Genomic DNA, 13,408 nt, shown 5'->3' with positions numbered 1-13,408 from the left:
TTCAAAGGTCTGAAAACTTTTACAGACTGGAGTACTGAATTTAAAAAATTGAATTCTGTGGCTTTCATATTAAAGCAAACAGAAGTTTCCCACATATTTAAATAATTAAGACATTTAGAAATTTGTAAACCAAGCTTTCAATCCTGTAGCCCTTTATGGTATGAAAGTCATGTGTACATCTGCTGGATTCATTAGCTGGGGATGCTCATTTCGTAGGGCATAAAGCCCTACATATAGCATATGGGTACTTACGAGGCTTGTTTTGTTTCTTAGTTTGTTTTAAACCTCCTGGAAAGTAAAAAGACTGGGGACAGGGAAGAGTTAATTGAGCTCAGCCTGAAAGAACCTTGGTCGGCTCTCCAGGCTCTCCCAAGGGAAACCTTACTCTTAAGTCCTGCCCCCTCCTTGGTCTCAACCCTCCCCCTGCCCCTTCCAGGCGCTCCCACCTGCTTTGAATCCCTGTGCCGGAGAGGAGGTTTTCATTCTGTCGTCTTAAACTATTCTATAGTGATTTCATGGGTACTTAGTACAGGTTTGTCTCTGCAACTTACTTTTCTTGAGGCGAGGGAGCACTTTAAAGCTTTACCTCCATTTTCCCACAGTGTCTTAAACAATGCTGATCACTGAACACCTTCTTTCCAGTACTGTGATGTGTAATTTTACGTGCCAGCTTGGTTAGGCTGTGGTGACCAATTTAGTCAAACACCAGTCCAGGTGATCCACAGCTCCTAGTCAGCCCCACCATCCCGAGGGTGAACAACCCATACTCTACAATGTAGTATTAAATGCATTTCTACTTACGATATTTTCAATTTATAATGGATTTATCAGGACACAACCCCATCATAAATTGAGGAACATCTGTAATTTCAAACCTACAGGAATGTTGCAAAAATAATAGTACAAAGAGCCCAGCCGGTGTGGCTCAGTGATTAAGAGTTGACCTATGTACCGGGAGGTTACAGTTTGATTCTGGTCAGAGCACATGCCCAGGTTGCGGGCTTGATCCCCAGTGGGGAGTGTGCAGGAGGCAGCTGATCAATAATTCTCTCTCATCATTGATGTTTCTATCTCTCTCTGTCCTCTCTTAAATCAATAAAAATATATTTAGAAAAAAAGAATAGTACAAAGAAAACCCATATAACCCCTACTAGCTTCATCTAGTTTACCCATTTACTTTGTCATCACCACCCACTGTCTCTCTCCCTGTGCACACACGCACAAACACACACACACACACAATTTCTTTTTCTGAACCATTTGTGAGTAACTCACTGTAACTTTTCACTTCTAAATATTTCAGTGTCTATTTCTTAAGAATAGGAATAATGTACAGTTAACACCTGAAGAAAATTTAATACTTATATATCTATTCCATAATGTATATTCAAATTGTAATCCTTGGTCTAATATTGTCTTTTAAGTGATTGATTTTTTTTTCTCCAGTGTTGGATCAGCTATGTCTCTCTTAATCTGGAACATTTCTGCAGCCTGTTTTTGTCTTGTGTGACATAGGTGCCATCAGTTTTGGTGCATAATTTCCAGGGAAATTGATTGTTAGCTAATGCTGGTTTTAATAAAACTTTGACTCAGAGATAAATCAATATAGGATGTAATTTTCCTCCTAGGACTTCGTTAGGATCACACAGAATTCTGGACACGAAACACACACCCTAATGATGCCTGACTCAATCAGCCGATGGTCCTGTTGGTCTCTAATAGGCTTTCCTGTCTAGGTTTTCCCCTTTGCCCTGGGCACAGTCAATGGCTGAGACAGACTTTGCGTCTGGAGTTCTGTGACTAAGCTTATTCTGAATTAGAGCTGGGTTTCAAATGAGAACCAGATCTGTTTTTCAGTTAATTAATTTATAACAAAAGAGAAAAAAAACTAAGAGCTTGAGTTTTTAAAAAAATTAATGAGAAGATATTGAAGTGATTTGAAACAGGCTTTTCCCTTCAGCTTTATTTAATATATTTTATAAAAAACAAATATAATTAAGCTAGATTTAGCACATAACAAGTTCTGGCTTTTTTTTTTTTTTACAGAGGGGAACATTAGATTAAATTATTCATCTGAAAATATTATTCGATGGAGAAAAAGCCATTAGATGCATAAAGACAGATTACATTAAATAGTTAATTGGGAACAAAGATTCAATCCTGTAATGCAGATAAGAAAAAGTTATTAGTTTTGAAATACGTTTTTATGCAATGTCAGATAATCTAGTTTAAATCACTGCCATGGTACCTTTTGGTCCAAAAATGGATGTCATGCCCTGGCCAGTGTGGCTCAGTTGGTTGGGTGTCATCCCGCGCATCAAAAGGCTGCTGGTTAGATTTCCAGCCCAGGTTGTGGCTCAGTCCTGGATCCCTGGTGTGCAGGAGGAGTGCAGGAGGCAGCCAATCAATGTTTTGCTCTTACATTGACTTCTCTCTCTCTCTCTCCCTTCCTTTCTCTCTAAAAATCAATTCTAAAAAAGAGAATACATTTTAAAACAACTGAATACCATTCTCACTTACAAACCAACTAATTATGGGCCTATAACCCAGGTCAGGAAATTAGTAATAAAATTTATTAGGATAAATTGACTCACTTTCCTAATTCAGTGGATACCTCTTGCTCTGGAAACCCAAATGGACTTAAGCCAAAGGAAAACCTACCAATACCGAGTGTAAAGCATCTCTGATGAAACAAAGGTTTTCAGACACATTTCTAAAACGTTTTTCCGTGTTTATCCTACAGGAGGTTAGATGTGATGCAAATGAAAGGCAGTTCTTTTCTGTTTCTGAGAGCTACCCACCTTCCTGGGACACCTTGACAAAGGACAGACACACTTCTTTCTCGTTGTGTAAATGGAATAGATGGTTTCCTTCTGAACGAGTCTGTGCAGGCTGAATGCAGAACACAGTCATGTGCCGGGGAATAGATTCTGGCCTTTGCCTTCCTGCTTCTTAAAGTGGTTTTCCATCCCTTAATGTACCTAAATGGGATTTGGAGAGGCTGCTCCCCACTTCCTCCCAAAGAGATGGCTCCTCCACTGAGTCATGCAGACAAACACACACCAGTGTCCAGGGCGTTTCCCTTCTAAGCACAGACAGGGAGGGTCTCATGTTGCCCATAGCGTCAGCAGCTTCCTCCAATTTCTCAGAGGAGGTGGCCAACTCTGCCTAGGGCCACCCCGAGGACCCAAGGCGGGTGTCTAAGTACCCTACAGAGGGGGAGGGGAAGTGGAGGCAGTGTGTGTGTGTGTGTGTGTGTGTGTGTGTGCGCGCGCGCGCGTGCGCGCGCGCCCATTTTACGTCGGTGGGCAGTGTGCAGGCTGGGTTGGATAGACTGGTGGCAATAGTAAATGGGTCAAGGGTTTGGATTGCCCGAAATAGTAGTTCAAGAATTAGGCCTGGTTTTTTTAAATCACCATGAATAATTTCTTTTCCAGTCTCCCAAGAGAGCCCAGATATAATCATTTAATTTTCTAGCTTTTAGAAGGTTGTGAACCTGTGGGTTCAATCACTGTTGGATTTTATTTACCAGAACCCAATCAGTTGATTGGATAAATTGTTGGTTACTTTGCCAGTAACTAGAATTCTTGTGGCATTATTGCTTTTGAAAGGCTAAAACTTTTAAATGTCCAAGGTTCCTGCCAATCCATGTTAAAGAAAAAAAATACTCTGACACTTGTTAAAATGATAAGGAGGACTGTTGTAGAGAGCATTGCACTAAAGGAGAGAGATGAGACCCAACTCCAAATACAATAAACACAGTTGGGGATTAATAATTGACAAGTGGCGTGAGGGGCTCAGCAGATGAAAATCAAGGGTGGAAGGCTTGCAAAACCAACTTAACAGGATTCTTGCCAAAGGCAGGTCAAAGACATAAACATCGAAGTTGGGGGATGAGGAACTTGATCCCAGCAAGGATGAGGGACAAGATCGGTGCCTAGTTGAGAAGAGGGCTCAGAGGAGTCTGTCTAGTTTGGTCAAGAAGAGAGTCTTCGTAATATGTACTAATCTGATTGTCCACTGCAGAGAGGAGATTGGGGGCTCTGGTTCAGTTCATCTGAGAAGGGGGAACGCCCTCTTCAGACTTGAGCTTGGGAGACAATGCACACAGAGCTGCTCTGCAAGGGCCCCTGACTTCCTCTCTCTGAAGGGATGGCTGTGAATGCAGGGGGTCGGCAGTTGGGCCCACAGAGCTTTTAGGCCATCAGTCCATTGTGTCCACCTCCACTCAGTGCAGCCAAACAAAGAGGAAGAGTCACTTTTCATTACTTTAATGCATTAGAAATATTGGAAGTATATATATATTAATATCCTGAAATATATATATATATCTCAATAGCGGTGGTGACTTCCCCTCTACTAGGGGGGATGAGGCCTGGCCATATGCAGGCCTCTGCCAGTCTGATGGTGCTAGTATGGTTTGAGGAAACCTAGACCTCGCTACATTTTTTTTATTTTTGCTGTGTATTCTACATATTTGAACTTTCCTCTTAAGGAACATATTTCTTCAGCTTAACAAACTTTTAGAATGCCAGCACACATGGGAAAAATAAAAAATATTAGTCACTTAAATGCCAGTATGAATTCATTTACAACATTGTTTTCCTCTCAGTTGAACTGAATTGCAGGGTTGGAGAGAAGGAGAGGGAGAGGAAAGGCCACATTCCAAGGAGGGCAGGCCAGGGTGTTACTCTGGACAGCATGAGGCACTGAGCACCCTGGATGGACCTAGAAGAGGACCATCGCCCAGAAGGAGAAGTAGGAGGATCTAAAGATAAATTTTGCCTACTCCGCAGCTGTGCCAGGGAGAGGCCCTGGAAGTGAGTATGAGTAATCCATAGATGTGCATGACCATGACCTGGCCCTTTCGTGTTTATTTTAAAGTAGTAGCACATATTTCTCCAGGCCTGGCAACATTTCTTTTAGGTATTGTCAGTCCAATCATTCTTCTAGGGAAAAGTAAAAAGATTCCAATGCTGAAAAATATCTAACGAGCAGATTTTCTTTCTGTGACCCTACCTCATCCTCCTGCGTGTGCACACGCGCACATGCGCACACACACAATTATCTGTTTGGGGGATTTGTCATGATTTTATAATGATTCTAATTTGAGTGGATTGCACATACTTATTTATTAGACATATTTAAGGAGCAGATATTTGAAATATAGACTATATTGTTGAAGCTGGATACCTCTGATGAGAACTGGATATTTTATTTTATATATTTTTATTTTTTACCCACAAGAAGCCATAACTTTATTTTTTAAATATTTTTTATTGATTTTTCAGAGAGAGAGGAAGGGTGAGGGCAAGAAACATTTATGTGAGAGCCATAACTTTATTAATGATAGAAATAGTACAGATTTCACATCAAGCTGCAGTTACTCTTTTGAAACATCAAAAAACAAAAACACAAACAAACCAAAACCATGGTTACAGTGTGAATTTCATAACACCATTCACAATATCATTACTGTTGATCTTCAGGGCTTGGACTGACTTTGCTCTTGACACATTTGCTTGTGACATGAGCAATTCTATGTCCCTAACTACCATACCTGTTTCATCAACCTCTTCCTCTTCACTCTCTTCTTGTACCGTTGGAGTCTGTGTGTTTTCCTTGAATGTCTGAGACAGCTTCCTTCACCTTGAACTTTGAATTTCTCAGCAGCTGCTAGCAGGACTTGCTGAGATAAATCCTCAATATTGGCTTCCCCCAAAACTACGTAGGTATCTGAGGCTGGGCTCTTGTAGACATCTGGTTTTGCGATGACAAAGAAGATATTCTTAGATTTTCAGATAGTGACCCTAGTAACCCTTGTAACTTGTCTAAGACCAAGTTTGGACACAGCCTTCTGCGCCTTCTCTTCACTCCAGCTCTGTTTGGCTTTACTGACCAATTCTTCATTGATTCCAGCGGCTGCCAGCTGGGCTTGTTGTGTGGTTTGCCTGTGCGGAATCTTGTTCCTAGAGCTCTGGTCCTGATTCATCACTGCCAGATTCTGTTCCAGATCTTGTGTCCGCCTGGGGCTGTGGCAACTCGTGCTCTGCAGCAGGGACGGTTTCGGTGACTTCAATGGGCATTTTATGTGGGGAACACAGAACCAAGATGGCCACGTAATGAATATTTTAATAGTTCCATTCTTCCATTTTCAAGCATTAGAATGTTTTTTAAATTATTAAAGTTTGACATTTTGTCAAGCTCCTGTTTCTAACCAGAGTCATCTCTACTACACATTAAAGAAAGTAGCTTTAAATTTTGATTCAATGATCTCTAAAGTATCTTTTATTCACAAAGGAAAAGATGTGCCTAGATCATATCCAAAATGTATATCTCATTAATGCTTCAGTAATCCCATTAATTTGATCACACAAGCATTGACTATTAGTCCCATAAAAAGTACCACTGAGTCGGAACCTGTACTCCCTTAGCTCTGTGCTAAGCATTCTCCCTTATCTATTATAGAACCACTTATATCTCACTTCTTTGTTTTGGCACTGTTATAAGAGAGTTGACTTGTGACTCTAGAGTGCAAGGCATCACAAATCACTCTGGCCAATACTTTTCTCTTTAACAAATCACACTTATTATTTTTAAGAAGTTAATGAGAGACGCTATCTTGTGCTGTCATTAGGAGGCTGGGGTTTCTACTTTCCATTATCTTTCAGTCAGTATCTACTTTGTTGGTTTTTTTTTACTTATGTTATCCAACACTTCAGGCCCTCAAATCTAGTGACTACTTTCTCCTAGATTGTGAACAACCCTTAACACACTGCTAAAAGAAAAAAAGTACACGCCAAACAAACAAAAATATTTTTAACACAGAGTTGGGCATCTTGCTTGATTGGCTAATGTATATTTTATTTATTTACATTTTGGGGATACATTTTTCCCTGTTTAGAATTATAGTTGACCCTAGAACAATGCAGGGGGAAGTGGGAAAGGGGAAGACCTCTGCACCTTTGAAAATCCACATACTCAGGCTCCCAACCAAGGAAATGACCCTTCAACTACACAGTGGACCATGCAGTTCAAACCCGTGTTGTTCAAGGGTCAAATGTATTTTTATTATTTGAGATAATCTCTGATGAAAATAATGGAATAGCTAATAAGTGTTTGAGTATGGTAGAATGGAATGGAAAGCCCATTTAACCTTGGAATAAAATATTCCTGATAACATTTTTTCTTTTAAAGATTCCAATGTGATATCATAAGTGTATGTATATATCCAAACTCTTCAAATTACATGCCTTAAGTATGTGATTTTTTTTTTGTATATCAATTAGCCTTAATTGAGCTCTCCTCTATAAAGAAAAGAATAACTTTGTTTTTGTCAGGTAAAATGAGGCTTAGTCTTGCCTCCTCACCCCACAAAAAAATTTTTTTCCAATAAATAGAAAGAGATACCATCCTAATGGATTGGAAAGACTCGATATTGTTAAAATATTAGTTCTCCCCAAAGTAATGTGGAGGTCTTCCCAGAGGAGTGAGGGGTCCTAGCCCCACACCAGGCCCCCAAGTCAGGGTTTCAGTGTCAGGAAGAGAAGTCCCTATAACCTCTGGCTATAAAAACCAATGTAAATTGAGGCTGAGTGAGATGGAGGGATGCCGGAGTTCCAGGTAGTTCCTTTAAAAGGGCCTGCACATGGACTTTCTCTGACTCACTCCCTGCACCAGGGGCACAAGGGAAGGAACTGAATTGTCTGGCCTCAGGGCAAGAGCTAGACAAAAATACTGGCCAGTGTTCCTTTGATGAGCCTTGCCCCCACAGAGCCCAGAGGCAGAGACTTGGCCAAATCTGAGTCTCCATTAACCTGGCTCACCCTGTTTGCCCTACCCTGATGATTCCCTGAGACTCCACCCCACCAAACTAGTGGGCCCACCCCAGTGGCTTTTCTATATGCATGTTCTGTCTTTAGACTTTTCTAAAATCTCTAAAATAAGTAGCATCTGGCCTCAGCATGCCCTATACTTCTCGCTAAGTGACCGCAGGCCTAACACTAGCAGTAGCTGGCTGTGGTTCACAGCTTGGCTTCTCCTGGGTACCTCCAAGCTCAGCACAAGTAGCAGCCATCTGCAGATCACTTTGTAGCCAGGTGACCTTGGGCAGAACACAGGTGGCAGCTGACTTTGGTTTGCTCCTCCTGGGAGGCTCCAGAGCCAGTGCACCCTCTGGACAGCTTCAAGCCACATCAGAGTACCACCCAACCACCTCCACAAGTGACAAACTTAAGGGGCGGACTCAGCAGGCACCAGAGTCCCACCGAAGTAAGTCCTGCTCTGTGAGATGGGCCCCCGTACAGCTGATCCTCCATAGTGGTCGGAGCCAGTACTTATAGCTGATTGGCTTAGGGGTAGATCCCTCCCATTGACTTGCCAGCAGCCATCAAGGCTCAACGACAACAGTGGATGAGGGGGTGCACCTGGAGAGCCCAGCTTGGGTGATGGGGAGGCTGTGCCACTGGACCCTACAGGACACCTACTACATTAGGCTGCTTTATTATGCCCTGAGACAGAGCAGCTCTATCTAATACATAAAAACAAACACAGAGAGGCTGCCAAAATGAAGAGACAAAAAAAACAAACACACAAGCCATGTCCCAAATGAAAGAACAAAACAAAACTCCAGAAAAAGAACTAAACAAAATGGAGGCAAGCAATGTACTAGATGCAGAGTTCAAAACACTGTTTATAAGGATGCTCAATAAACTTGGGGGAAGAGTAGATGAACTTAGAAAGAACTTCAGTGACATAAAAAATGACATGGAAACTATAAAAAGAACCAGTCAGAAATGAAGGATACACTAACTGAAATGAAGAATAATTTACAGGGAATCAACAGTAGAGTAGATGAAGCTGAGAATCAAATCAGCAATTTGGAATATAAGGAAGCAAAAAAACCCCAATCAGAACAGTGAAAAGAAAAAAGAATCCAAACATGAAGATAATGTAAGGAACCTCTGGGGCAACTTTAAGCATACCAGCATTTGCATCATTGGGGTGCCAGAAGTGGAAGAGAGAGAGCAAAAGATTGAAAACTTGTTTGACCAAATAACAACAGAAAACTTCCCTACCCTGGTGAAGGGAGTAGACATACAAGTCCAGGAAGCACAGAGTTGGAAACAAGATGAACCCAAAGAGGCCCACACCAAGACACATCATAATTAAAATGCCAAAGGTTAAAGACAAGGAGAGAATCTGAAAAGCAGCAAGAGAAAAACATTAGTTACCTTCAAGGAAACTCCCATAAGACTGTCTGCTGACTTCTCAACAGAAACTTTGTAGGCCAGAGGGATTGGTAAGAAATATTCAAAGTGATAAAAAGCAAGGACCTACCACCAACATTACTCTAACCAGCAAATCTATCGTTTATTAGTAGAATCGAAGGACATATGAAAAGCTTCCCAGACAAGAAAAAGCTAAATAAGTTCATCACCAGCAAACCAGTATTATATAAAGTGTTAGAGGGTCTTCTTTAAGAAGGTGAAGAAAAAGTTCAAAAATATGAACAATAAAATGGCTATAAATACATACCCATTAACAAATGAATCTAAAGAAATAAAATAAATGAAGAAACAGAATAGAAACAAACTCATAGTTACAGAGAACATTTTGATGGTTGCCTGATGGGAGTGGGGATAGGAATGGGTGAAAAAGGTGAAGGGATTAAGAAGTACAAATTGGTTGTTATAAAATAGTCATGGGCTTTTAAAGTACACATAGGGAATATAGTCAATAGTCTTAACAACTATGCATGGTGTCAGATGGATATAAGATTTTTCAGGATCACTTAGTTATATAATGTTTAATCACTGAGGTGTATGTCTGAAACTAATATAATATGGTTTGTCCACCTCAATTGAAAAATGATTTAAATTAAAAAGAAAAAAGATACAAGCAACCCATGGCCTGGAAGAAGTGGCAAAATGTATATCTACTAGAGGACTTGTTTCCAGAATATATAAAGAACTTGGTAATTCAATAATAAAAACACCCCCACTTTCAAAAAGATGTACAAAAAGTCTTAAACTGACACTTTAAAGATATGTGAATGGTCAGCAATCAGGAAAAGATGCTCAACATCATTAGTCATCAGAGAAATGCATATTAAAACCACAATGAACTAGTGGTTACACCCATTAGAATGGCTAAAATGACGAAGACTGAAATCAAATGTTGGTGAATCTGCAGGCAACTCTAATACATTGCTAGTGAAAATATAAAATAGTGCATCTAGTTTGGGAAAAGGTTTAGCAGTTTTTCATAAAAATCAAACATACACCTATTCTTTGGCTTAGAAATTCCACTCCTAAGAGAAATGAAACACATGTTCACAAAAAGGAATGTTCACAGTAGCTTTATTCATAATAGCTCCAGGATGGAAACATTCCAAATGTGCATCAGTAGGAAAATGGATAAACAAATTGTGGTGTATTCAGGCAAGGAATGAACCACTGATACATTCAACAACATTGGACAAACCTCAAAAACATGCTGAGCAAAAGCAGCCAAACACAAGAGGACATTGTGTGTGATTCCATTTATAGAAATTCTAGAAGAGGCAAAACAAATCTAAGGTGGAAAAAACCCAAAAAGACAGTCGCAGTGGTTGCCCATGGCAATGGGAGGAGTGCTGAGGAAGGCACGGGAGGCACTCTCTGGGGAGATGGAAATGTCTGACACATAAGAGGACTGTGGATTTCATCCGTGCACCCATTTATCAAATTGTACAGCTGAAATTTGTGTTCATCAAAAAACAGCACAAAAATAATTGAGTGAAGAGTAGATAGTGGTAAAGATGATGCAAGAATGACAAGATGTTAGTAATTGTTAAAATTGTGTGATGATACATGGGGATTCTATTCTATTTACTTTATGTATATTTGAATTCCTTCCATAATAAAACATTTAAAAAAGCAAATTGATTGGAAGGATCATGGATTTTTCTCGTTGCTGTACTTCTCCTGGGCAACATTCAATTGTCCATGTTAATGGAGCAGAATACAGTGGTTTAAAATCACAAGCTTTGGAACTGTTTACTAGCTAGTTGGCTTTGTGAAAATTCCTTGATTTCTTAATAGTCTAGGTCCCTCATATGGCTTAAATGAGATGAAATACATGTAAAGCTTTGCCACGGTCTTGCTCAATAAATGTCAGTTTTTGCCCAGCCAGTGTGGTTCAGTGGTTGAGTGTCATTCAATTCATCAACCAGGAGGGCACAGTTCCACTCCCGGTCAGGGCAGAATGCCCAGATTGTGGGCTCAGTCTCCAGTAGGGGGTGTGCAGGAGGCAGCCATCGATGTTTCTATCTCTCTCTCCTTCTCCATGCTTCTCTCTGAAATCAGTAATAAAAAAAAAAAGATAAATTTCAGTTGTTATTAGTGGAGGGCAAGGCAAATGTGGCAGAGATCACTTTTTAAAAATTTCTTATTTGGCTTTGAAAACAATTCTTTCCTGTTTAATTCAAATGCCATTGTCTCTGATATTTGGGGAACCATCATGATGGGGTCACACAGGGGAAGGTTTGGCTGAGAAGAAATCAGAAATGTATTCCTGCCCTTGCAGCGAACTCTTCTACTTAACGTTTAACTTGAGAATTAACACCTAAACTTTATATCCACGAGACTTCACATTTATAACATAAAGCTCATAAACTGATAATGCATACAATCCCAAAATCGTGGGGTTTTTTTCTTTGTTTGTTTGCTTTTTAGAATTTGAATTCTTTTTTTTTTTTTTCCTTTCGAGAGCACCTGTCTCTGGAAGGTTTTGCTTGGGCCAATATTTAAATTGGCTCTGTTTTCTAACTTCAAAACAGCTAGTGGTAGGGAGAGAAAGCTAAGATTTTTGGACCTAAAAATAGCAAAATAAATAATCCCCAGCTGGCTAACAAAAAAACAAGTGTATAAGCGTGTTCAATCTCAGGCCTGGAGTGCAGTCCCTCTGAGTTTCTTTCCTTAGCAACTTGCACTCCATGCTTTCACACTGTTCAAGGCTAACCATTTCCTTTATGGCTGGAATTCTTTTCCTTATTCATTCGAGAAATCCATTTTGACCACCCTCTCTGTATCCCCCCCCGCCCCCCCCGCCCCCCCCCCTCGCCGCCCCAACACACACCAGAGGCGCTGGGGAGAAAGGATGAGCTCGCTGCCCACTTGGTTCTATGGCTGGGAGACAGACACTTAGTCAATAATGAGTAACTCAGAGGGCTGTCAGGAAGGCCTCTCCCAGATGTCAGAGTGCAGACCTGTGAGATGAGAAGGAACTCCATTGGTCTCTTTCTTGCTTTACACAGTGTTGGGTTTTGATGTCGTTTCTCTTTCAAAGTCCTAAATGGAATTTGCCAGATAGAACTACTTTGATGAATTACTTGTTGTGATCATCTTTCCAAATCCCTTCAGAGACGTTTCTCTGTGCACCACGATATATTTTGCTTTTGAAAAGCAGATGTAGGCACATCTGCTCAGGGTCGAAGTTCCCCGTGCACCCCTGAGATGTTTCAGAGATTCCCACGCTTCAGCAATCCTGCGATTTCTCTCCTGCTCCTCCGCCCCCCTCCCCACCCCGCCCCGCCACCTCCCCTGAGGCTGTGCCCAGTGCTCATGTCTGTTTCCAGTCCCTCGCCTTCCTCATCCTGAAATGTAAGGAGCATCTATCTTACAAGCGGAAGTTGGCCTTCCCATGGCTCTTCCCCATGACCTCTTTCTGCGAAGCTTCAGTGTGTCCCACTGCTTTATCTCGTGCTTCCGTAGCACCTTTTTTTGTTTCTTTCTCATCTTTGTTCCTCTGCTGCTTTTTAAAAACACAGGCATTTACACTCACGAAGGTTGTAGCTGACACTTCTTCATAGGCGGCATCTTATTTTCCATGTTTCTTCGGGATGGTTTTTGATGGTTTGGCTTCCTCACATTTTAGTTTCCTTGTCTGTACTTCTAATATAGTTGACTAATTTTAGCTTCTTTTGAATAACTCAAATCCATACCACATTATTGCACATGATTTCTCTTCTTTAGTACCTTAATCAGTTTAAAAAACCAAAACACTCTGGTTTAGGTTTTCACAAATATTTATTGAACCCTTACCATTTCCTCGTGTTGGGACTGGGTTTTTCTCGCTGACCCGGAACCTTGCTCCAGCCCTCCTGCGCACAAGCCCTCGCTCCGGGCTCCTCTCCCTCCTGCCTGCTGTGTCCCTGGGGTCAGGCATTTTCCCAGTTGCTGGCCCGCAGCTTCTCTGACTCACGAGCACTTATCACCTCCATCGCCCACTTGGCCATTAGTCATAAACTGCCCGGTGATGCGTATCAAACTTCTCATGTGATGCCTCCCATGTTTATAAGAGTCTTTTCATCTCTGGGCCCTATTATCACTTGATATAGTATTCTCTTCCTCTGGTGCTGAAATAT

General features: G+C 41.0%; 1 pseudogene across 1 annotated transcript; it reads right to left on the bottom strand.

The window, feature by feature from the left end:
* Positions 1-5,485: 5,485 nt before the first annotated feature.
* LOC308530207 (nascent polypeptide-associated complex subunit alpha-like) lies at positions 5,486-6,086 on the bottom strand (annotated as a pseudogene). The gene has a single exon. The product of its transcript is annotated as a nascent polypeptide-associated complex subunit alpha-like (transcript).
* Between the last annotated feature and the right edge of the window lie 7,322 nt (positions 6,087-13,408).

This window comes from Myotis nattereri (genome assembly GCF_964212035.1).
Source record: "Myotis nattereri genome assembly, chromosome: 1".
NCBI lineage: Eukaryota > Metazoa > Chordata > Mammalia > Chiroptera > Vespertilionidae > Myotis > Myotis nattereri.
Note: the sequence above shows the minus strand (reverse complement) of the source record. Positions and strands in the feature narration are given on the sequence as shown.